This window comes from Grus americana, chromosome 1, assembly GCF_028858705.1.
Source record: "Grus americana isolate bGruAme1 chromosome 1, bGruAme1.mat, whole genome shotgun sequence".
Classification (NCBI taxonomy): domain Eukaryota; kingdom Metazoa; phylum Chordata; class Aves; order Gruiformes; family Gruidae; genus Grus; species Grus americana.
In genome coordinates, this window is record NC_072852.1 from 29,831,862 (window position 1) to 29,859,236 (window position 27,375).

The 27,375-nt window shown below is 35.3% G+C and overlaps 1 protein-coding gene across 5 annotated transcripts in view; it reads right to left on the reverse strand.

Moving 5' to 3' along the window:
• The window catches only part of FOXP2 (forkhead box P2), a 439,753-nt gene that overhangs the window by 284,152 nt on the left and 128,226 nt on the right, over positions 1 to 27,375 (reverse strand). For all 5 annotated transcript variants that reach the window (XM_054845661.1, XM_054845644.1, XM_054845653.1 and 2 more), the window contains one exon: positions 21,761 to 21,844. The gene's annotated coding sequence lies outside the window, so the exon portion shown is untranslated. The remainder of the gene's footprint in view (positions 1 to 21,760; positions 21,845 to 27,375) is intronic.

Genomic DNA, 27,375 nt, shown 5'->3' on the forward strand with positions numbered 1-27,375 from the left:
TTAAAGTGCTTAGGGGTCTTTTTGAACAATATGTGACACATACATATATTATATTTTAAAAATATTAAATAATTCATAACAAATAATTATTAAGTCTACCTGCAATATGCCTCATTTTTTGTGTAGTTCTTCATGGCCGCAATGAACGACAGCATAATGCTGCAACTGGTTGGATGAAACAGTGAAGTCTGAGTAGACCTAAATTTCACAACATCATGATAAATACGAGGTCAGTAAATCTGTGTAATGTAATTGCTATTATGATTACTTTTTAAAAGGAAATTTTTGTTTAATCTTCTACATTAAAAGAATGCTGAGGTTGCAAAAGCAAAGCATTTAAAAAACAGAACATGCCTGAAGTAAAGCTGTTCATATGGCATTAGTTCAACCTCCTCTGCATGACCTTTCCTCCATTCTTTGTTACTATGTGCCACATTATTTGTTTCCCCAGGCCCTACATTTCATCACTGCATTGGATAGACTAAGTTTTGAGGATGAACTGGGTTTTTTTAAATACTTTTATTTAGTGTTACTTAGTGCAGAGACTGTTGTCTCTGTCCTGTGCTCCCTTTGTTGCTGACATTGGAAGGGATGTGGCCAAGCTAGGCACACTTTGGGAACTGGAGGAACTTTTTAGGGAAGCAGAATGCCATTCCAAGGAGATGGATTTCTGCCACAAATAATTTTTCATCAACCTCCATAAAATTAAAAAAGATGAACAATTTGCCATTCAATACTATTTCTTCCCTTCCTAGATTGTCATACACATCTACCTTTAGGGGAGTTAGATGAAAATAAATGCAAAGCTTCCTCAAAAGTTCATGCATACTCTCTGTTGCATGTATGTTCTCCTACGAAGTCTCATAAAGTAACCTACTTTCACAAACATTTTAAGCCTCTGGCGAATATAAGTCAAAATTCAGAAAAGAAATCGTTCACAATTATCTTTCTACTACTTCTTCTTTCTCTTTAGTGAAAAAAAATCTTTTAATGATTTAATGTCAGAGTAAAAAAAGACAACAGTCATTCTTTGTATAACACAAACTAAACTGTATTTGAAGGAGCAGGGATTCCTATCAAATTGCACAGGATTAATCCTGTGAAGCAATTTTCAAATAAAACTCTTAAATAACATGTGACTTGTAACCGCAGTTAGACATGGAATGAATACACAAATAAATTATTACGGGTGACAGCAGAATAACAACAAAACCGGGTAGTTTTGTGAGCAACAGAACTTATGAGTAACAGTATGGACATGCTTAATGCTGCAGCCTCTTTCCTCAGCAGATGCATTATTTTGCACGTCCATCTGTTTTCATGGATATTAGTATCTCTGAGGTCTCTACTTCTCCATCAAATTTGTTTGAAGTTGGCCAACAGGTTCAAGACTTATTGTTGGGGACAGACGCAGCACGATTGTATCAACTTACAAAACTTCTGTTTCCCTACAAAAGTATGATAAAAATAGCAAATCTAGGCTATAGTAGCCTAGGAGATACACAATTCCACAGCAGGGCACTTTCTGCAGGGAAGGCCAAGCCAGAAGAACACAGGAATTCGGTGTTCATGTCTAGCAGTAAGAATTCTCAAGCCGATAAACTGCCATAACATGATAAAAGAAGGAAAGACAGATAAAAACATGCCCAGTACTTCTTAAAGTATTAAAAATAACATTAAACAATTACAATTTTTTAAATAGCATGCTTAAAGGAAAAGGAAATAACATCTTTTACTACATCATAATTACCTGTTGTTAGCAACTTTTGGTTAGTTCTCTCAGAACATCTCAAATAGGTCTTAACATAAAGAAGAGCTTGCCTCCTTGATTTTAAACTATAGCCTGGTATTGGTTCAGCAGCAGAACACGACAGACCAAATTAATTTAACTGCAATACTTCAAACGGAGCTTTACCAAGGATTAATATACCACAGTACTTCGAATTGTTATGAGCAGATGGTCATCAGCTCAGGTGCGGTAACTCCCCTTTTAGTAATTCAGTCATGCTTTGAATACTCCATTGCACCTATCTCACCTTTTATTTCTTCAACAGAAGAAAAGCTGCTTGTAAAGAATTGTGTGGTTTTGTCATAGGACAACTAATATAATATAATCTCTTAATTTCATTTCATTCCATTCATTGTGTTGTTTAGTATGAAATCAAGATTCGGTCACAGAAGACAGCAAGTATCTTATAGAGCATTACTGCCAAAAGCATCCTTAAGCATCAGGCTTACAAGGGAGACCAGAAATCATTAATTCATTGAATATTGCTCCACATACAGGTAGACCTATGACATAATATAGTGCATTCAACACATTCACAAACATGGAATGCTTTTTTCCCGTCTCAGGTCAGTACCTCTGGTAAACAAGTAGCAGAAGCTACACCTACCTTTGGCGCACTTACTTTATTGGTAAGAAGACTGCTGAAGAACTCATTCATTCACACTGTACTAATGTTATCTATAAGCTAGTCATGTATCCTAACTTTCTCTTTTACTCTTATGTAACAGATATGAAATTCAGATCCACCTTATTTAGTTAATGAATAAGTTTCTCTAAATATAAAGTTACAGATATAGGAATTTTCACAATCTTCAATGGCATCACAAAGGAAATGTACAGCTTTGCCAATTTAAGTCTAAAGCAACACAAATCATGGTTTACACTTAACTAATAAAAACGGTTTGATATCCAAAATATTGTAGGACAATTAAATTGTATAAGAAGATCTACAACACCATTATAAAAGGTAGAAAATACAATAACACAAGACATGGTGAAACCATGAATTGAATTTCATAGTTGCTACACAGGTTCAAGTAAGTAAACACTGTTTTCACAGAAGATTTTTCACCTGGGAATCAAGAAAAAAAGGAGGTGGAAGAAAAAAAACAGCTAAAGAAATCTTTAACATTCAATTTAAACAGTTTAATATTCACGATTTTTTTTAAAATGCTGAGTTACAGATAAAAATTTGGAATGAGACCACATTCATCAAACAGTCCACTTAAAGTAACAATATTGCAACTCAGTGAAGAATCAGCCATCAATTAGAAACTAAAATTTCATTAAACGTATACTAATCATAGCTAGCATTGTAATGTGACCCTCACCTATGCATGCATTTCATGTATCACAACATGACAGTGCTGCAACAGGGAAAACCTTCCTTCCATTTTTCCTGGTACCATCTTGAGAACTTAAAATTGAGGTCTTCAGAGACAAAATCAAAATAAAATAACAGGGAAGAAAAAAGGAAGTTGCTGAAGCAGAAACGTAGATATGAAACATCTGCCTCAGGCAGACATGAATTCAAGACATGGGTATACACGTTCAAAAAGAAAACAAATAAAAAATGCTGAATTATGGGACTACATTTCCACCTTGATGTCCTACTGACTACGCAAAGTAGGCAAGTTTTGCCTTCACGCTTTATGACCTCCTAAGAAGCTCCTCAATGGTATTACAGCCCACTAATTTATACTTGCCTTGCATTTGTTCTAACTGTATTATATTATTATGGATATTAATATGAATAATATGTCATAAACCCACAGAAGAATATTAATCCTTTGTGACATCACTGCATACTGCTCTAGAACTCTTACACTTTAATTCCTTTTTTTTAATATATATTTAAAGCTGCAACATCTATGCACCTGTTGCCTTCCTGGCCATAGCTGACTTTGTTCCAACAGGGAATCATCTTAAACCAACAAAATGGAAGGGAATGAAGGTAGTGGAACAATCAACATCACTAACAATGTCATAGGACACAGAGTTCAGCATAGATTTTAGTCAAGGTCTTCACAGAACTTTGCAAGATGGCTTCCTGATTTAGTTCACAAATATCAGAAGACAAGTATTATACACTTATTTGCCAGAGCTCTTGCAACCTTGTGTCTTTCCTCCTTCCACTCTGACACCATTAACAAGTTCCGTCCTGCCTTTTCTGGATCCTGAACCTTTCTTGTACTATGTCCTCGTCCTGAACAACATCTTTTCTATTAGAGGGCTAATAGTTATTCCCCTTTCTCTGCTATATACACGTACAATTCTTTTTATACTTCAGAATTATTCATTCGCATGTACATCTTGCTCTCACTGCTATTTTTTTCCCACAGTTCTTTGGAATCAGAACAAACACAGAAAGATCAAGACAGTTGAGAGAGCACATCTGATGATTCAGCATGCCTGCCTAGCACCATAAAATAATTTTTTTAACTTTTTATGGTCAATAGCTATGACTTATCCCATTTACCACCACTAGAATCATCATTCCATATGGTAATAGCTTCTTATGAAGTCCAAAAACTTTAATCCATTTTCCTTAGAACCACAGAATCATTTAGGCTGGAAAAGACCTTGAAGATCATCAAGTCCAACCCTTAACCTAACACTGCCAAGTCCAACCACTAAACCATGTCCCTAAGCACCACATCTACACATCTTTTAAATCCCTCCAGGGATGGTGACTCCACCACGGCCCTGGGCAGCCTGTTTTAATCATTGACAACCCTTTCAGTGAAGAAACTGTTCCTCATATCCAATCTAAACCTCCCCTAGCACAACTTGAGACCATTTCCTCTTATCCTATCGCTTGTTACTTGGGAGAAGAGACCAACACCCACCTGGCTACAACCTCCTTTCAGGTAGTTGTAGAGAGCAATAAGGTCTGCCCTCAGCCTCCTCTTCTCCAGGCTAAACAGCCCCAGTTCCCTCAGCCGCTCCTCATCAGACTTGTGCTCCAGACCCTTCACCAGCTTCATTGCTCTTCTTTGGACATGCTCCAGCACCTTAATGTCTTTCTTGTAAAAAACTGAACACAATATTCAAGGTGCAGCCTCACCAGAGTCCATTACAACACCATTTTACCTGCTTCTTAATTAAAAACAACACAACGTGTCATCACTTACTTTTAATATAGATGATTCAGACCATCCTAGAAAACCTGTCATTATTCTGGCTGATTAACAATAGTGAAAAATCTGAATGGCAAAAAAATGTAAACATTCTCATATCAATTTAACAAAATCAAATTCAGTTAAAATACATTATTAAATGTCAAACAGTAGACTAGCTGTGTCTATTCTGCATGCACTTGTGCTGCACTTCTATTAAGGCAGGAAGTGAGATACGAGAGAGAGCTCCTCAAAGCTGCATGATAGATCCTGGACAGGAGAACAGGTACATTAAGCTCAAGCTAGTTTTTCTTACTGCTTAAAAGACCCTGACTAGAATTTAGGTACACTGCTGCCACTGTTGTGACCACATTTTCGACATACTTATTGGAGCCAGCCTGAAACTAGCCAGCCCAAGTGCTGTGACCCTTGTAGCCATAGCTCTGATGAACTCAGCTCAGGCGGCAAAACCTGTCTGAGAACTGGAATAAATACGCAATTACTTAATTGTCTCTGTACCTCCAGTCCACAGATGTAGACATACTCTGCAGGAATCCCAGATCGCTATAAAGGGAAGAGTGACTGCTGCTGAATGACACCCCTGAGTGCCCTTGGAATACCTCCAATATTGAGTGTTAAGCAGAGAGTCAGATGAAAATCCAAAAACAACTTTGCCTTTACAGCGAAACCAGCTAATTTAAAGATGAACAGAGAAACCAGACCCTAATATGACTGTATTATACACTAAAATCCAATAAAAAGGTAATACTTTAGTATTTGGCATTATTATTTTAGTTACTTGTATATATATTTTTTAATATGTATATTTTATATATATTCACACACACAATTCTTACTAAAAAAATTACTTCATTTACAAGCAGGTGTCTCCAAGATCTGATTATTTATAATATCTTATCCATTTTATGTTTACAATTAATAATTATTGACATTTTGGGACAGAAATACTTGCTCCAGGGCAGAAAAAAATGAACTTTTTACACCAAATAGTTACAACAGATTGACATACATAACTTTTACCTGAGAGGGACACTGTACCTCACAATGGTGTTTTAATAAAACAGGCTATAAAATACTAATTACAAGCACTGATTAAGCACTACATTTTAAAACAAAAATATTCTGCAAACTCCCGCACACACTCTCAAAGTGATGGGATGGGAACTGAGAATTGGTGCATAGCCTGGGGCTGGGAAGCTCGGAAGATTAGTGTATCAAATTCAAATAACTGGAAATTCCAGATGGCTGTTCTTGCTTAAATGGATCAGAAAATCTGTAATATCACTATTTCCATAACTTTTCTATCATGTACAGTTTATTTTAATTGCTGGAATTTTTCTGCTTTGTTTATTTGGCTGAAGAAAAATGTTATGGGGTAAAAAAGAATAAAAAAAATTATTATCTTGTACATTTTTATCTAACTGTTCAATGATTGAGAAAACATAATACCACAAATTACTTCAATAAACTTGTGTTTCCCAGTGGATGGGTTCCACATCCCATAGATGAGAATCCAAAATGAGCAACCATGGGAAGAAGGTTTTCCTAATATGACAGTCCCTTCTGCTTTCTCTCACAGTTGGACAAGCAGCGTAATAACAAAAGCTGTTGATCTTTAGGAGGCTTCTGTACACAAAAAAATAGTTCAAAGCTGACTCATAGCACCGCAGTCCCCTTTTCTAGGTTAAGATATACACTACACCAGAACCTGTAGAGACTGTCGCTGATAATACAAGACAGACAACGTTTTTCTTAAGAAGTGCTCCCAGGCTATTCAGGTAATCACAATAAATATAAAAGGAGCTAACAAACTAGGTCTCCAGTAGTACCTCTGGTATGAAATAAATGAAGGATGCCAAATTTCAGAGATATCGCTTAAGGTTTTCTGCAAAAACAGGATACATCTTCAGGACATACAAGTATAGCAAATCGTGAGTTAATCCAGTTGCACAGACACCCATAAAACACAGTAACATGCATTTCAGCAGGCAAGCACACTCATTGTCACAGATGGATTTACAGAGCCCTAGTAAGGATTGTACTACAGCTACTACACACTTAGTGCTTTCCCAACCAGTGAGATTAAAGTTACCTCTAGCAGGTGTACACATACTATGACTGTTATACCAAGTGCAAAGAAATTTAGGACAGACAACACTGTATAGGCCATATGGTCACATTTCCATGATCATTATGTCCCGAGCAGGGCTTTTGGGTTTTAGGAGTTTGGGGTTTGTTGTTGGGTTTGTGGTTTGTTTGTTTTGGTTGTTGGTTTGTTTTGTGGTTTTTTTTGGGGGGGGGGGTGGTGGTGGTGGTGGTGTTTTTTGTTTGTTGGCTTGGTTTTTGAAGAGAAGAATATTGGGAGAATCCACCTAAAATCTTACTTATAGTTTAGTCCCGTCATGCTAGGAGTTACCATACACTGCACTTCCAGCTAATCTGAGATGCTTCCAGAGCTTTTTCAATAAACAAATGTTTTGAAGTTTAACATATTAGTAAAAATAAAGTAATTTTCTGATAAATAATTTCTGTAGTAGATTTCCTCTTAGATAGAAGCACACAAATATTTGCAGAAAAAGTAGGGACAGACTCAAAACACCACATCTTCACCATACCTGTACAACATGTGTACTTAAGACAACAGTTTCCCAGTGTGACAAAGAAAAAAATTACAGGGAAAGTCACAGATCAATAGCTATGGAATTTCCAAAAGCAGTTTTTAACCAGAGCAAAACAAAAGATGAATAAGCTATTCAATGTGGATACAATTTGGAGAAGACCAATGGTTCCAGAGTCTGTTACTCTTTCTTCCACAAAACCAAAAACTGATCAGACTTAACTGCAAAGTTTACTAACTGTGCAAGCTTCATTTTCATCTCTTACTGTGATACATATTATCTATGGCTGTCAATGAATGCCTATCAATGTTCTGAAGGGGAAACAATCAAGACTCCTTACTTCATGAGTTTTGAAAGTGTACAACTACCCTTTCTGTATAATGTTGGCCCTGTTAACTCCCTTTTTATGAGAGGCTTTATGCTTCTCGATACAAAATATAATGATTTTACTGTATCTGTCCAGAGCTTTATTTCTGAAGGAACTTGTACAAGAATTTTAGGTGTCTCAAGATTCTTTTATCCTTGAAATGTGAAGGAATGGGGTTCTAAATGTTTTTTATTCAGCGACCTTCATTGTCCTTGATTCCAATTATGCAAATCCCATCTTGCAAACTCCATTAATTGGCGCTTCGAACAGCTACAAAAAATAGGTATCAATGTATAATACTCCAGATTGATGATGGTGATACTGCAATTTGTCTTAATAAATACATGTAGTTTCCTGAACTCTGCTTCTCAGTTCAGAATGGCATCATACAGAATAAACTTGCGATCATATTTGACAGAGGTTTCTGGATACTACGTCCTCCAAAAGTTTACTTTTTCAGGTATTCCTTATTGAGTCTTTTAGTTCATAACAGGACCAAAGGTAGTATTACAAATCACACCATTCTTGCCCCTAGGAAAAGTATACGAGAGCTTTTGAGTTCCAGTATCTAGAAGGGGACAGGATGGACCCAGAGCTTAAGTGGCCCTGTGTTTTGCTCCTACCTTTGCTTCCCTGTCACTAAGAGATGGCAGGACAAAGATAGTGGTGCTTTAGGAACCTTGTAAGCTTCTGTGTCTCACCGCAGAACCTTTCAGGAATATTGTCTGAAAAGAGCAAGCTCACTTCCCCTTATCATACCCAGGGAACCTTTTCATAGAAGTATTGTGAAAACATGTTACTTGTGACTGCTGCCACAGTCTTCCAGAACAGAACAGAACAGGAGTATTTCAGTTGGAAGGAACCTACAATGATCATCTAGTCCAACTGCCTGACCAATTCAGGGCTGACTAAAAGTGATCAAACCTTTACCCTAACACCTACAGCACCTAACAAATGATGAGAGATGATGCCAAAATTATAGTTCTATCATTTTTCATCCAAAATGGACTTTGCACTTCAAATACGCATTACATTAAGCTATTTACTGCTAAGCAGTAATCGTGTAGGCAGATAAATGCAAATGCCAACAGAAGAATACTGCTCTAACTTTATCTCTTGGAAGAGATAACTATCGATATACACAGTCCTGAAAGACGCTAAGTATATATCACAATTCAACCAAAGATCTATTCACAGTATAAATTGTATTTGTAGATTGAGTCCTGATGGCTCAAACTTTGTCAAGTCAAACCATAGATAAATGTACCATCAAAACAATTGATGCTTCTACAGAACTCCAACATTAATTATTCTAATCATGCTTAAGTGTTCCCATTGACAAAAAGATCTTTGGATGTTCAACTCCAGCAGAAAAAAACTGTAGCTTTCCTGCATTTCTTTTTAAATTCTAGACCCTTACTGAGAAGATCTGAATAAGCAGTATTTGCATCATTAACAGAGGGGAAACTACTAAATAAGTATTTTTCCTGAAAAACACTAAAGGATGTGGTAAAGCAAGCGTGGCAGCAGGGGTGATTCATAAAATAAGTAAAAAGAAGAATGTGGTATTCCCAGCTATCTTAATTATTAATGAATTTGATTTTATTTGATTTGCTAATTTTGCGAAAAATGCTACGAGTACAAAGAAAGGAATGAAATCTCAGAAACACTTCCAGCACTTCACACAACTTCATCTGACCTTGAACAATGCTGGTGCAAAGAGCCCAGACAAATTAGATTTTACATTTACAAGAATTCCGCACAGTGAACATCTAAGAGTGTGAAAGCCTCCTGACAATTTTTCCAGGTTGTTCTCAAAAACAGGTAAGAATTTCCTTGCTGAAACATCAATCGGTTCCCAATGGGAGTTACTTTAGGTAGGCCTGAAGAATAAGAAGCTTCAGAATTATGGCCTTTCCGTCACAGTACAGCAGCTCAAGAAAAAGGACAAGAGCAAGGGATTAAGGAAGCTTAGATATTGTTCACAATTCAAATTAATCTTTGAGTAGATGATGGGTTATAAGTGACAGATTAATAACGAAGTAGAATTTTCAAGTAAATGTTGCTCTGTCCCACAGCCAGGAGGATTTGCTTAGCTGAACTACAGTTTCCTCAGTGCCTGACTGATGCAAGGACCAACAACAAGGCGTAAATTTAAGCTAAAAAAGCTTACCCTCATTAATGTAAGAGTTAAAGAAATACATTTTTATTTTCTTATTTTTTAAGCAGAAAGCTGTTAAGAGAGCAAATCAAGCAGCTAAAACTTACAGAAAAAACCAGCAACAAATACTAGTGCCTAAACTCTCCTAGAAGTCTCTTTCAGTCACTTGGAAAAGCCTTCCATTGAGGATAAGAGATCAGATACGTATGCACAAATAGCTGGTGTTATATGGTAGCTCATCTATATTGGATAAGAGTAATATAATACACCTGGTAAAGCTTAAGTAAACATGAAATATCCTATATGTAATTATACTTTATGCAGTTAATTAAAAAAAATCATAAGACATTTTTTATAAACACAAGGTATTACATTAGCCAATTAGGGACAAGCTTTATCTTTTTCTCTCAAAGTGTGCATAAATATCCTTTACACAATGAATAAAGGAAAAAAAACCCCACAAACAAAAAACAACTACCCAAATCAGTTAAAACTAACCATACCTATTTAAAAATGCAGAAAAACAAAATGTGAATAGTTTACGCAATCATGTGTAGTGTATTTAGACAGCCTTTTGTCATACTATGTTTGTTGTGCTGTGTCAAAGCAAAAAATCTTGCAATGAGTAAAAATTATTTTAATAGATTTGAATGTTCAGGACAGACTTGTAAAGCTACTTTATTATATAGAGTAAAATAGAAGCAATATTTTTTAATTTCAATAAAGAGGTTTAAAATATTTAATAAATGTCTTTATGTTACAGGATTTTGAATTCCTGAGAAGTAAATAAAACAATAACTCTGTAAAGCTCACAGAATAACTACATAAGCCATTTTACAAGGAGGATATACTTTTCCTTCTTTTCTATGAATGTATAAAGCTCTCCTTCAAGCTCTTACTAAATCTATTGATCTGTGAAACACAGTGCACTCCAGGGAGGCAATTCACTTGACGTTATATATCAAATGATGAGATGAATAATGATCATACCATTTGGTAATTAAACGTCTTACAAACCTTTTAACTGACTGAACGTCAGAAAGGTCAAATGAGATCAAACCTTTTTTGTTGTTGTTGTTTTTAAATCTTTTCTTATATTAGCAACACAAAAAGTCATATTTAACACTAACTATAAAACTACATGGCAAAACCAAATAATTAAACAACATACTTTTCATTGCTATATTATTACACACTTTGAATACATAGAGAAATTGTTCTTTCATCCTACAGTCCTATTATAATCTGAATTCTTAAGCTTTCAGAGAAGTAGCCACTCACCAGTATAGTGCAAATAACTAGCAATGTTATCGGATTAGGCGAAATGAACAGCACATAGAGCTAATCTAAAAGATACCAAAGCACCAAGCAATTAAAATAAACCTCCTTGATAACTTCCTCTATAGTCATAGGAATCTGATTTTTTTATTAGAGGATGAGTACAGGCCATTTCAACATTTTGAAGACACTATCACTGTTCGTCATCTTACACATTAATTTGGACATCTCATCCATTAATATATAGTAATATCTTAAAATGTTTGACACTAGAAACAAATCCAAAATATGTAATAAAGAAGTCACCTACAAATGTAATTTCATGAAAGGCTTTGTATTTTGCCTGTAAATTGGGCAGCTGCAAAGGCAATCAAAAGATGCAGCAGAGATGTTTTTTTATTACAGATTGCCAATACTGTGAAAATCACTTGCCTCAATGGCTAAAAGTTTCTATCCAACACCTCTGACAAACATGGGGTTCCTAGAAAAGACAATATCTATTCCCATATGACTGTGGCATAACCTTATGAGTTATCATGAATCAAGGCCTTCATTGTCAGAAAGAATAAATCCCTCCACTTCCATGAGAACTATCATCAGTCTTCACTGCTCGAATAAACTCAGATCCCAAATATCAAAGAATGTCTTTGGATTTTCCTCTAGCTATTTTCCTAGAAAACAAAGTAATCTTTGTGAAGAAAACATCCAATGTCTTTCTCAAAAACAATTTGGGACAGATTTGGTCAACTTTCATAAACATACAATCACACAAACACACAATCAAAATCTGAAATAACTCAGCAACACAATCGGTAACAGCCTGTACGTGTATTACAGTTCTGTCTTGTAGAAGGGCAAACTGGCTACTCTCAAAAACCATCCTTAGTCTACCGAGGCCAGCATCCCTGTATTGCCCCAGGTGCTTCTGCACAGCTAGAGCTAACCTAGAAAAGAGAGGTTTCTGGGGCAGAAGCTAAAAGAAAGAGAGAGGATTTTTACAAGGCATCTAAAGAAGTAAGGCAGCAGTTGAATTTGCCAGCCAAAGGACACAATTTTTCTGGGAAGTCCCACACCCATGCTGAGGACTGGCTGTTACTATGGGACATGAGAGAGATGTGGGAGATACCTTCTTAATATCAACTGCCAGTTGCTCACAGTACTTTGTCTGTCTTTGTCTCGAGGCTGGGAACGGAGGTCAAGTTCGCAAAATGAAAAAGAGGTAATTAAATCACATGCTCTATCTTCTGGGATCTTTTAAGTATTGGACAGGGTATTCAAGTTCATAACGTAATAACTTCAAAACATTGTCCTATGAAATACATTCAATCAATCCAATATATAGCTTTTTCAGGCCTAATAAATCAAATAAATTTTAAATACCTTGAACTAAAAATATTTCTGAATTGCAAAATTAAAAGAATATAAATTATAAGATTGCAGGAACATTAATAATTCCTCGGATGTCCATTTCTCATGTAGTCCAAAAGTACAGCATTCAGTACATCTTCAAGAGACAGATAAAGAGGAAACACTCATTCTTCTAAAAGTTCAACATGCAAAATTTTGGGGAAAAAATGTTACTTTACTGTAACTAACTGGAGTATTCCATTATCTTTTATACTAGAACATAAATTACTGCAGGACTTGCACAATAGAACAACTTCCCTTAGAAAAGTAAACAAACAGGTGCTCAGATCCAACTTATTTTAGGAGAGTATTATGCATGTGATTTAAGCACTGACCTGTGAAAAGACGTTCTGTGGAGGCTCAAGAGCTTCAGCATATGCTCACTTAGCAAGCAGCTGCAGCAGTTAAGGATGCTCCTGCTTCTCCCTCCTTTCCCCATCGTTTGTTACCTTCCCAATGCCAGAGCTGCCTGCTGCCACTCAGGGGCTGGCAAAATGACCATACCAGCACTCCTGAGTAACTCTTCTGCAAAGCCGGGTAGCACGGTTTAAACTGTTATGGATTTTCCATTGTCATTAAAATGATGAGTCTAACACTTCTGCAATGAAGCAGGAAGATTTACAAATGGGCATGCTTACCTTCCACATTCCTTGTAACACTACTGCTCAAAATGGCAAATGCAAAATGATTCTGTTGTAAGATAAACCTTTAAATATTTTCCCATTCATTTTAGTAATTCAGTTGAACATATCAGCCTTATTTGTAAAAAGAAAATAAACAATAATGCTGTCATTCATTTAGTCCACTTAACCAGAAGAAACTGATCTGAAGCAAAATTCCAATTTAGAAGTTCTGATAGGATGATGATGCAAAGATTACCAAATCCTGAACTTATTTTTTTAAATGAGTAGTAACAATCAAATTTGATAAAAAGTACTTACCTAAACTAAAGTAAAAGCCTTTGACTAGGTTGAGTAGAAATTTTTTATGTGTTATTGTTTTAATTCTTTAGTAAGTGATTGAAAGAAAGAACTGGATTTGTATTATGTCATGAAAACACATCTTACAGCAAACAGAAAACAAAGTAAAAACTAATGGCAAACGGCCATGTAAGAAACTTTCCATCTTGAAAGGAAGTAAGCTAAATATTCAACTTGATTGTTAGTGTACTCTTCAGGTAATAAATACTAGTTTCAAATTAGTTGCAAAACATTTAAGACATGAGGTCACATGTCTTTGTCATATCACTCTATCCATCTGCTCTAATTTGAAATGTTTAGTGGTTAACTTCACCAAAACAATACAGAAGGATATTAGGCTGCAATTTCAATTACAGAAGCACAGAAACATCTTTATGTATTTCAATAGATCTAAACCAAAATTTAATTCAGTTTCTCCTTCAAGTATAACAACACTGAGTTAAAATTGCAGTCCATCTCCCATTAGTGTAGTTACCTATAAAACTATACTTAACGCAAGCATATAGTTTCTAGAATTAAATTTCTATTTTGTACATGCTAATGTACCATGTCCTACACCTTATTCTTGAGAAGCCACTATATATTGGTTAAACTGTAGCAAGCAGTTTAACTTTGCAGCCTAAGATTTCATGCCTGGTATTTTCTTTTGCAAAACCTTCACTGTATCTGTCATAATTTACTGAATCTTCATACAGGTACTCATTTCTATACACATATGTTTGGATGTAGGATGAGAAACACCATATGAACCAAAACACGACCTATTTTGCTTCTCTGGAAGACTCAAGCTAAGAAAAAAAACAGTAAAAGTTCCTTCAAAAATTAAACGGTGAACATTCGAATTTTGTAAAAAAATCTGATGCAGTTAAGCAGAGTTTTCCCCATCAAATCCCCAGTAAAAACCTATCTCCTGTAGGCTGTGACTGACAACAATTAGCACTAAATAGCTGTTTTACAGACTACATTAAAAATTCTGAGCCCCACTTCCTAAGGGACAGTGATCTTTGTCCAGTTCCTAGATGACGGTGCCCACATAAAAAAAAATCATTACCTCTTTCTTTACTAGATCCCATAATGCATTTTCCAGAGGAGAGAAGAAATCACTCCCCAAGACAGTTAAAAAGCACCACTTACAAAGACAAAACTGATTTAAAATCAGCTTTTTAGGGAGGTTAACTCTCAAAGCAATCAAATAAACATCTATTCCATTTTCAAGATCCCATTTATTTTCAGGAATTAGATCTGCTGTTATTTCTTCCATATGCAGTCACTTGTACTGAATGGCTTGCTTTATTGCCTACTTTTTTTTTCTTTTTTTTCTTTTTTTTTTTTTCTTTTTTTAAATAAGCATTTTAAATAGGTAGTTCATCACATTTATCACAGACAGATTTCTGGATAAGGTAACTTCCAAAGCATCCTAAAAATATAGATAATTTCTTTTACTGTGTTACTGCAAATAAAAAAAGGAATTAATAACATGAAAATCAGCTTTTCAGAATTACTTTAGATATGGTCAAATTAAGAGACCATGCTGAAAAAAACAGCACAAATAAGTTGTTCTGAGAAATACGAGAAACCACATTTGGTTTCCTTAAGTTTTACAGAAATCCAAAGTAAACTACTGTTGAGGTTTCTATTTCTCTTGATAAAATTAGCTTTTATTCTGCCTAAATCAGTCTATGTTGGAGCACTCACAGGTCTCAAGTATTTTCTTCCAAAAACTGCAGTAATGCTTAATGGCTTTCCAATTTAACTAGAAAAATCTGCGAGAGAGAGAGAAAAGACTTCACAATACAGCAATGAGCAGTGATTCTTTGTCTTGGATTTCCTACCGGGGCGGGGGCAATTGTATGTATATAATTAAAATGTAATTAAACAAATGTTCTCTGTTGCCTCCTCCAAAAGACAACACTTTCTAAGAAATTCATTTCATAGAAAGCAGAAAAGACAATCAAAACGGTTAAAGTAGGGATGTGTGGCCGAGCTGCATCTTCCTCTAGTCCCTCCCAGAGAAAGACCAAGCTGTTGATAACCCTTTTATCTTATTGCATGAACAGAAAGAGCACAACAGAATGAATGAGAAGAGACTTCCTTCAGGAGGACGGGAAGCCCTATCTTGCTGGCATCACAGTCACTAAATTTTGCTTGTTAAGTGCTGAAATTTTAAGTCTGGAACTGCTGTGAGAGCATTAAGAGTTTGGCCAGACACACACAGTCATCAGCATGGCAACAACAGAAAAGAGAAAGGACCTCTCCAGAGCACAGCTGGTGCCAGTGCTCTGCATTATGAGTACAAGAGAGTAATTCTCCCTCTTAAAAATATGACCAGGATGGGAAAAACTGAGAATATCATTCACATTTCTTAGATTTATTCACAATCATATTGGAAATATGATTTTGACCAGCACTGTCCCTGCCACTGCACACATCAGCACAACTAGCTGTGTATTCTGGCTAACAGTTAATCTGGAAATCCATCCTTACTATGTTTTTCCAGTCTGTCAACTCACTCCTGGAAGTCATTTTCAAATAGCTCATTCATAATTTATTTCAAGCCCAATATTCGTGAAATCTCACAAGCATCTCATCCTTAAATACCAATGGCACAATTTGTTATAATAAATTTCTTTACTTTAAAAAATAAAATATAATTGTTATCTAACACAAAAAGGAGCAGACTTTGTTTAAACATAAAGAAAAGAGCAAAATGAATATATTTGTTATTTAAATGGCTGTGTTTTCAAGATGGAAAATGGAAGCTGCATCTGCAAACTTTGCTCATATTTTTTTTTAACTTATTTTATATTCATTTCCTTTATTAACTGTAAGCGAGTTTGACAAAATATATTGTACTGAACTAAAACACAGGTGTCTTGCTTTCTTGCAGAAGTGGTGCAACTAGTAAGAAGGAATCCACCAGTGTGACTAAACAGACCAATACTCATTGCCTTCCAGATAAAAGAGTAAGAGGTATATGTTATCTGTTGGATCTTAAACTCACTTATTGTTATGTATTATTATCTTATTTCTAAAAATAACACGGACATACTAAACTGCTCATCTACAGCAATTCTTTATAAAATAAAAGTGTTGTGAAGAATAATTGGAGTTGGTTGACCATTATTCTAAACAGTTTGTCACGACGGCTTTAGCTTTTGTGTACTGTATAGCACATACATATAGAAATGTCAGGGCTTACTTTAGCAACTTTACTTGCAATATTCAGAATTATGTCACTTAGTGGTTATTCAAAATCTATAAAAGTAACAATCTATTTTGTATTATTTCACAGAATTATTTTCTCAAATAATAAACTCACCCTCAGTTAATTTCGAAGATCTTGCAATGTAATCTAGAAATAGTACCACACTATTTTTTTTAATTAAATTTTAAGACACTGGTTATCTGTCACCAGTCTCTTAAAGAATCAGAAGCAATAATCAAATAAAAACAGTATATCCATTACTCTTAAATTAAAAAAAAAATCCCTCTGTTTGAGAGAAGTAACAATTTAAACACCGATGGAAATCCCATTGGAAATGATGATAATATTTTCAACAATTATAGTTTTGGTAAAAGCCATTAACAGTTTAACATCAAGCCAGCCAGACACCTTTTCCTGGTATATTGTGCATAAAAAGTATTCCCATCTGTTTCAATGCTTTGGCTTTTTCATGGGCTTAAACCTGTCAAATTATTCCATTTGATTTCAGAGAATTCTCATATGGCAATCTATTTTATTTACTTTATCTTCAATAAAATGGTTGAGTGAGCATTAGCAACTATGAGACACAAGTTTCAATCAGTCCTCTGGCAAAGGCGTCAATCTACATTAGACCTACTGTGCTGTGAGCTGCAGCCAGAAAGCTGGAGTAAGACAAGGCAACAGTGAATGAGTGAGCGAGACCTAATAAAGCAGCAGTGAAGAGAGAGAAAATTCTCCCTAGACACTACCATACACTGCTTATATAATGTGTGTGCCTAGTTCAACACGCCAGTAGCTCCTTAATAAAGCTGACAGCTAAAAAGGAGCTTCAGACTCCAACTTTATTTTACATGACAACTACAGTAATGGTCCTCTGTTCTCAAGCAGGCCACATTTAGAAACTTGTATTCAGTTCAGTTAAAAATGAAGAGTTCTCACCTCTCTCATTCATGTCACATAGAAAAAAGAATCATAACATTATTAAGATGCACACCATCTCTCCTCATTTCATACAATTACTTGAAAAAACATCAGATTTCAACTAGCTTCTCCTTAAAAATTTCTATGCTAGAAACCACAAAACAATCAGTGTACTTGAGCAATAACTCACTTCTGAAGACAGTATCTTTAAGGACTAATTCCAAGAAACGTGGGGCATCACTCCTACATGCTGTGAAAATATCTCCCAAAGCACAAACTTTGTAATAAGTGATGCAAGTTCATATTTGATATGGGCTGTAAAAAGCAGATTATTGTAATAGTTCTCTTCCCAGCAAATCAGACCATTAGGACTGTACTTAATGTTCAGCTGAATTGAAAAGCTGGCCAGTTTAAATCCATAGCTTCTTACTTTTTGTATAATCACAGAAAAAATTTACTACCTCATAGTTCCAGGCCACAAATTCAACTCTATCAATGTAAACTACTTTTTGACAAAAGTTGCCTTCGCATTCCCCAAAATCACTAATTCACAGCTATTCACAATCACTCTGGAAAGATAATTCCAACATCTACAATAAACGGTGTCTCTGTTCTAATGCAATTCCATCAAAATATAAAGTATTGTTCATGTTTCAGACTCTTCCTGGTGGAAACTAGATTTAAGACAAAGCCCATCAATCACCACCCAATTACTTCTCGGAAAGCAGATACCATCTTCTCCTTTCAGCATTATGCTGTATATCGTCCTCCCCTTCACCTACGGCAGTATCAAAACTTTCGTGCCTTCTGACTAGACACGTGGAAAGGTTAGCCTTCTTCGTGGGCAAAGTTAATGCCAATCCATTATCCAGCTGATGGAATGACTTGTACATCAAATGTTTCACATGTCGGTCATCAACATGATCACCAGCAATGGGTCTTTACATAACTCTTGAGAGAGTTCTAGTTCAGCTGCGAGATAACTCTATGAGATGTACTTTTGTACTAATCTAACAATAGGATTATGTTTGCCCTATGCAAAATAAACATCTATATATATATTGAATATTTGGTAGGTAAACAAAATGCAGACATATACAATACGCGTACATGGGTCATGCTGTTTAAAGTCCTGTAGCACCAGGAAGAAACACAAATGAGCACATTGTCTCCTCTTCCACAAACTGCCAATACAGGACCAGATCTAGATCAATTTAACAATAATTAATACCACAACCACGATTCAGTTCACTAACACAGAAAATATTCATATTTAGAACTCTCCCTTAGCTTTTTTTTCAAAGCCTAATTAACTCAGAAAATCCAGATGTAACTGTACCACTAATAGTCCCCAAAAGTGTCCATTTAAGCCATCAGTCCAAAAATGGAATATTTTTTCTCTGCTTTTGCATTTCTCCAATATGGGTTTTTGTCTTCCTTTGAGTTTTTCCAACTCTAACTCAGTTTTCTAAAACTTACTCTGAAACAGTTAAGTGATCAATTGAAAGACAGGATAGAAAGCAAACAGAATTTTTCTCTCTGTTAATTAAAAATGTACTCATGAATGCAATTTTATTTTTATGTATTTCTATCACTACTTTTATGACTGAATCCAAGTTTTCAATCAGTACAGAGACACCGTGTCCTGCCATAAAAAACTATCAACTCTAAATGACATACTGAAGAACTAGCATTCAGAATTTACTACTATTTCCTCATGGACTACAAACATTCCCTCTCCACTTTCACATATTGCAAGAAATAGAGACCAGTGCTAAAAAGGCCAAAAAGATTTTGGCTTTCTTTACAGAAAGCATTTTTATAGATTGTATTTAACTTAAAGTTATGGAACAAAATAATGGAGGAAACAGAATAACAGTTACTTTCCTCCGTATGCCTTAAGTTCCAGACATACTGGAATTCAATAAAATGATACTGCCAAACTATTATGGATGCACAAGTCAGAATTACTGCATTTCTGACATTATTTGGTACAGAACATAGTAAATTTCCAGGAAAAAAAAATCCTTTAAAAAATAAGTATCTCCTGTTGCCTCACCAGATTTCAATTACTACACAATTACTACACAGTTTCTACACAGTTTCTATCAAACCAAACAATTCTGCAAAATATCGACATTGTCTATGAAGAAACTATCTGGTATTACTACAGACACGTTACACCGTTCAGACATATGCGTATAAATATGTGATAGAAAGCCAGTCATATTTCCATTGCTACCAAGAAAACAGAGAATCTGACATTTTTTACTGTTTTCTCCACGAAATGAAAGAAAAAAACATTGTTTTGTAAATACATTACCGCATATTAACATCCAGCCATACACAAATTTCTATGTGATGTCAGTAACATCTAGTTTCCTTGAGTTTCCTTGTACAGTGCTGTATATCCTTTGATTTACAACATCACTGAAGTTAATATTGTAATTTTTTTTTTTTTATGGTTTCACCATATTCATACTGTACCCTTCAGGCCAGTGCCTTAAGTCCTTGGAAAAAGGTGAAGTTAAATCAGAAGAAAGGAATTTTCCTTTCTTATTACCCAGTGGGTAAAGACAGTCACAGTGAAACACATACCAGGACGGTCTTGTTTTGCACTGCTTTGAATTAGGTTAAAAAGGTCTGTGCTTCCTCCCAGAGGGTGAAACTTTAGAAAACTTGTTATAAACATAGTTTCAGCACTAATTACTCTCACTATCATTAACTCCTCCTGGAATGACTTCTTTTTCTTGCCCTTCTGAGCCATCAATTCATGAAGATGGATATATCAGTATTATGGAGTATAAAGGTATATTTGAATATTTCACAATACGTTAGCAGTTACTAAGGGAAACAATATATTTTTACTTCTGAAACAGTGGTGTACATAGAAGCAGTTCGGCCTGGTTCCTATTATGGTGAGTTAGTTTGTTGTACCCTGTTGAAATCTGCATCTAGAAGATTTAGTATCAGGCACAAGTTGAGCATATTTTGTAATTTATACATTAAAATATTGCCTAAAATTTTGAATTTGAAAAGTTCTGGTAATATTCTCAAGAAATTTTCTACCCCTATAGGAAACAATTGCGACACTCAACGTGTAGATTAATTCTTTGTTGCAACAGCAAGTATCAAAAATCTGAAATAGATGTGAGTGACTTCTAACTCCTTCAGAATGTCCTTTTCCAGATCTCTCTAAGTTAAAAAAACTGATATCCAGTTGTACATGATTCACTCAGGATAGCTGTGAAGGTCTGGAGCAAAGCAAGGTATTCAGTGCAGGCATGCCAAGTCCCAGGGTGGTACTATACCCACTAACAGTGTTTCTTCACAGGCGGATTCAGACTGTTAACACAAAAAGCAGTTCCAACTAGATTTGAACTCATGGTCCTTGACATCATGGAATACTCCTGGTTACCAATGGAATAGAGATCATTCTGGTTTCAGGAAACTAGGAATATCCAAAGTCAGGGATTCATTACTATTTAATCTTGCCTTCCAAAATTTTAATTTATTACAAAAAATACTTATACATATATAGTCTACAAGAATTTTCTAACCAAATTAGCTTAATTATCATACTCCTAATGCAGCTGATGTAATGAAACTATGCAGCGAAACTTAACTCCAGGATTCCAGGGACCTTGGTGACAGAACCATGTTTTCACTTATTTTTGTGGCAGGTGCTGAAAAAGCATGTAGGGAAATCCTACATGACTTAAATATTATCTGCTATCCAGTCACAATACAAGCAGTCATACCTTTCAGTGAATAAGAGGAAGCAGAGATCAGCTATTTGAATAACGACTGGTAAGCAAGAACAGCAATTCCAGAACAAAAGAAAATTGCAAAAAAATAATACTCAAAGACTTGTGATGCTTGACCTGTACTCACCTGTTTCTTCTAAGCCTCAAAAAGACCTTTTTACTTCAACCTTGAACTGGAGTGATGTCCAAAATCAATTCCAGTACCATCATCCTGACAAGACAAAGAGAAATGTTTACAGATATTTAGACATCATTTAACGAAAACAATATAGAATTTGGCTTTATCACACCCCTTAATTAGTTCCAGATGTGCATAAGCTGATTCATAAGTATTCTAAAAGAAAAAGGAAGGAGTTATAATTTTTAATTTTTCCGTTCTGACATAAACATTTCGGTTGAAAGACCAAACAAGTTGAGAGAGAAAGATTCTCTTAACAAGTAGTCACTTTAAAGACTAAATGCACTGTAGTTCTCAAAGAAATATAATTGTTCAAGTTTCTGGCTAGCAGTAGAGGGACAGATAAGACATCACTCAAAGTCTAGTCTTATTTTTTTATTCTATTTTTATTATTAAAGTACCTAAAGGCAAACAAGAAGGAGGCTTCCCTGAAGTAGTTTGTTACAGACAGAGAACTGCACGCAGTATCGCTACCAATAAGTTCACAGGGTCACCTGAAGGAAGGAAGGAGCAGAAGCTGGGAGACAGCATGCCAAGGAAATTTAAATCTATATGCATTTTAGGAAAGACAAAAGGACAAGTAAAAAGAAAAAAAAAAAAAACAGCTTTGAAGCTGAGACTGCAAGACTGCATTGAAGGGAGAAGGTCGGACAAGGCAGAAGAAATAAAGACCATGCAGGTCTGTAGAAAGTATATTTAGACTACATCTAGGCCTGAGCACATTTCTTTTTGCTGAAATCAACTGGCACATATAACACTACATCTATGCTAGTATACTCGCATATGCTCCGAAACAGAGGGGCTGCATGCAAACTGTCTAATGGAGATGGTCAAATACATGTCTGGGAACTTTCTGGAACACTGTTAGTTTGCAAAGACCAAAACTGTGGCAGAGACCTGGAAATATTTCCAAGCATTGTTTAATTTTCTAATATAGACATAGCCTTAATGCCTGAAACTCTGTTACTTCTGAAGTTGATCCTACCAGTCTCTCAATGGTGCCTCTTGGCAATTCTCCCTTGCTGACAAGGTCAGACAGAAGCAATTTGAAGAATAAAATGAATGTAGAATTTTATGAAGAAAAGACTGCTTTCCCACAGTTTAAAAAAAAAAAAATCTGTGTTCCAACTGGCATTATTAATACATTGTTACAAGATGTTTGGACATTTAAAAGAACTGCAGTTCTAACTTCTTCCTTTGTTTGTAGAGTGTAACAAAACCTGCTGGGAAGGTCGAAGTTCCTAGAAAACTGAAAGCCACCTGGCAGCCTCTGTAGTAGAGCAAGTGAAGAAGGAAGAGCAAAGAATGACAGGCTGGAGCAATAAACACTACGTGAAACCCCTGCACAGTAGGACAGCACTGGGAAATGAGAAGGAAATCTTATGAGCTCTTAATACAAAGAGAAAAAAGAAGAGAATGTTAAAAACAGGTAAGGATCCTAAGGCAAATATGAAGAGGTGAAGATGGGTGGCAATTCTTAAAAGTTGCTGGAAAGTAAAATATGTGTCAATGAAACTTTGCTTGATGGTCATGTGGTCACCCTGCATCCAGAATGGAAATGTCCAACCAAGTGAGAGAGAAGCATTCACCTTGCTCTCCTATTTCCCTTTAAAAGATTGCAGGTGTAGCTATGCCTCTACATCTTTGAAGTTGCTTGTGCACCTGAAGTCTAGACAGAAATACAGCTGATGGTTATTTCTTCAACCATGGTGTTTGTTGACAGATGTTGATATGTAAACCTCAAACTTCAATATGCTGTATTTCTCTTTTTTCTTATATTGCCTTCTGCCAAAAAAATTGCAAATAATCAGTGTTCTTAGCTTGGATCCTATTAAACATCACATTTTTCTTCAGCTCAGAAAGAAAGCCAAGGTAGTTATGATACATGAAATCTTACATCAAAACATGACCTATTTTGGTGAGATATACAGCCTTCTTGGAAGAATTTTTTGATGAAACTATTTTATCATAATTAGTCTTAATAAGAAAACAACCACACTCGTTAGTCTTGATGATTAAAATTTTATCTTTGGTCTTTTTGAATTATCAGGATTTCTAGAATTTTTCAGAAGTCAGTAAGGAATATTTAAAGTTGGCAAGATCGCATGTAGTAGATGTGACAGATGTGTCACAAGGCAGGTGGAAGATCTTACCTATCAACTTGCTTTTTACCGGTATAAATCTTCACCTTTAGAAACTTATCTTTTGACCTATGATTCATTTAGGCTACATTCCAGTGTGGTTTACCTGATGAAGGCACCTGCCTCTCAAAAATAATATTTCCTATAAACATTGATTTGTTGTGATTTTTGTTTGCATCCCAAAACCTGGACCTGAATCATTCCAGTTTAACAATAACATTTCTCTACTCTCCCTCCCACTGAGCCAGCACGTTCCATCCCTTGGACCACAGCAGGTAGATCTTTAACGTCATTGTTTACCTATCCTATACTGACAGTGCTTACAGACATATTTTTTTCTATTCTTCGATATCTAACAATTCCGTCTGAATTCCATCTGAACCTTAAAATTTTACAATCAAATTCACAGAACTTGCCAATCAAAGCCTTAAAAACATTTATTTTTTAAATACAGTTGCAGTGGATGAAAGTTCAAGCCATTCTGGCAGCTCAGTGTAGTATTGTTTATTCAGGCAGGAACACTCTCATTATGTGAACAATACAATACAATTGAACTGAAAGTCAACTGCATGTCATCCGTCTTTGACTTCCCATTCAGGTCCCTAAAACTTGAGTCAAACAAGCAAATACCACAAACTTCTGTAATATCTGAGAAAGGAAAAGTGCACTGGTCAAAGACTGAATGAATTTGAGATGTAGATGCTCATTAAAATGTAGATTTAGAGGAATTCTAATAAATTTTTTCTCCAAATGATAAAATGTGTAGCAATTACGATCACTTACCTAGCACAGAAGCTAGATAGGTGATAGATCCATTTTCTACACTGACAATGTTATGCAGTTGGTAGCATTTTGTTATATGACATGCTGCACTAAACTTTTTACATAATAAAGCATTATTCATTATGAGCACAACTAACAGAATTTGGCTCTTATTTACGTGAGTTGTCACGGTTGTTTCAGAAATCACTAGAATATAAAAATAATTTAATTCAAAGTGAGAGCTAAATTCATTCCTAGATGAAGACATTCCTTTGAAACTTGACTTAAACAAATACAATGCCTACATGCTGCAAACCATTCATTTTAACTCATTCACTTACTTGTTGCATTCATCTCTAAGTTCATTTTATGTTTAGATCACAAATCATTAGGGTTAAGTTTACTTGTTATATGTTTGAACACTGCCTCTATGACAACATTTTGATTTGAGACTACAGGCCTTTATTCATTATCCTGCCTCACTGGTGGCCTTTGGTCTTTTTTAAGATGTAAATAACCCCATCGAAGTACACCACAGCTCTTAAGCAGTTGTACTATTTGACAGATCAACAGCCATTCTGGTGCATCTCTATTTCACATAAGACCTACTTGTTTACATTTTTGCTATAGTAAAAATGGTTCAAACTGTGCATTACTGCTTTAAGTGGGTATTTGTATATTCCAAAGAAGCACTACTCACCAAAGCATTCAGAAATATTTCAAAACATCAGTGACGGCCACCTATATAAGGTAGATATATTTAGATATACTTGTTTTGAATCAGATAGATTGGGCCAAGGACACAACTGGTTTCAGTAAAGCAAGAATTACTTGATAGAGAGACTGACTATTGTTTTAAAGGCATTTTTTACATTCACTGGTATCCATAGCTTCTACCTTTCCATCCTATCGCCCTCCCATGCAATCAAAAACAAAATAAGTCTTAATTCATAATAGGATTTCTGAGCAAGACTTAAATTGCACTATGGTAATGGGAAATCCCAAATTTTATTTGAAAATGTCATTTACACACAATCTATGTTTATCTTCTAAAAAGTATGAAATAAAAATGTTTAAAGTTACTTAATAGTCAGACTATCTATTTTTAGTTATATTTAAACTACTTCAAGACATTAATTTACACTACAAAAAATATGCATTTTTAAAGAATATGTAAATTACAAAACTTCAAATAGAAAAAAAAAAATTCCTTTTCTCCTGAATCCATGTACTGAGTTAGACAATTTCTGCAGCAGAGAAATACTCAGAAGCTTATAACCAGATGAGCACTACTGAATGCCGTTATAATTAACAAGAACATGCAAAATAAATTAGTAGCTATGTTTTATAATCATCCCAAAGTTAAATGAGCCTATGAAAAGACCTTCATACTACTGTGATCTCATTAGCCGATTTTTACATGCTACTCTACATTACTACTTAGACGAACGAAGGCTGGATTTTGTTGCGTTATAAGAGGGTCCAAACAGAAGTACTGTGGTGGTGGGAGAAGCAACCATTTTTTTACCAGGCACAGAGAAAATAATGAATTCCTGATGTATCTTGAGCTGTCAACCTTCCCCAGCTATATCCTTCCCAAAAGTTTTAACAAATGCTACGAACTTATAAAATTTTACATTATATTCTACACAATTAAAATTAATCTTGAGTTTTCACAACATGGAATTTGCTAATCAAAGTATCTATACTCAATCAAGACAACATGCAACTATGCAAAGAAATAGGGCAGGGAAAATAATTTACAGAAAAGCATTAAAAATTTAATGCCTTGGAAATGGGCCAGTGACAGAAAAAAAAGGATAACATGGAGTAAATATATCATCTACTTCCGATATGTCCCATTCACCGTGTAACTCATGTACAGGATACGTGTAACTCCTCTTGGAGGAAAGGGGCTGGCAAGGGAGGGAGTTCCATTTAGGTCTTACTTATCCTAAAGATTAATAGGACACTGATTACCTGTACTTATCAAGGCACACTGGAGAAAATGGAGACAGTACAAATAAACAGGAAACCTGGAGCAGAAGAAAAATCAACCCTCCTCAGCCTTCTCTTCCAAAACCTCCACAGCAACATTGTCTGAATAGTTGGGTATACAGACTAAACCACCCCTGAGGCAGGTCTAACTTCCTTGACTTGCACTTACATGATAGATAACCCATGTTGACGCTAATCTTATAAGTATGAGTGATAGCAATATTATATTCATGGAGATTTCTGAACAATTTATCCAGCATGCACAGATACCATGCCTTACTTTATCTTCAGGCATGTCTGTCTGAAAACACGTAATTTATTGTAACACAGCTCAGAGAAGAACCACTTTCCACTTCTTGTTGAATTCTCTTATCATAATAAACTGCAGCAGGCTACAGTAATTGGGGGAGAAGAATATATACAAAAATGAAAGTAATGAACTACTCCTTAGTCTGATCTACAATAGCACAAATACAATAGCACTGCTATTTTGTGAATTATTTCCAGAATTACAATTTGTTTCTCTCATCTTCTCATGTGACATGATTAGAAGGGATTCAGGAATACTATCAGATGAGAATGTAGAAGTAACAACTTTAAAAAGTATTATCTCCTAAGAGCACATACATGGTGATCATCCTGGGTAGTCTTACATATCGAGTT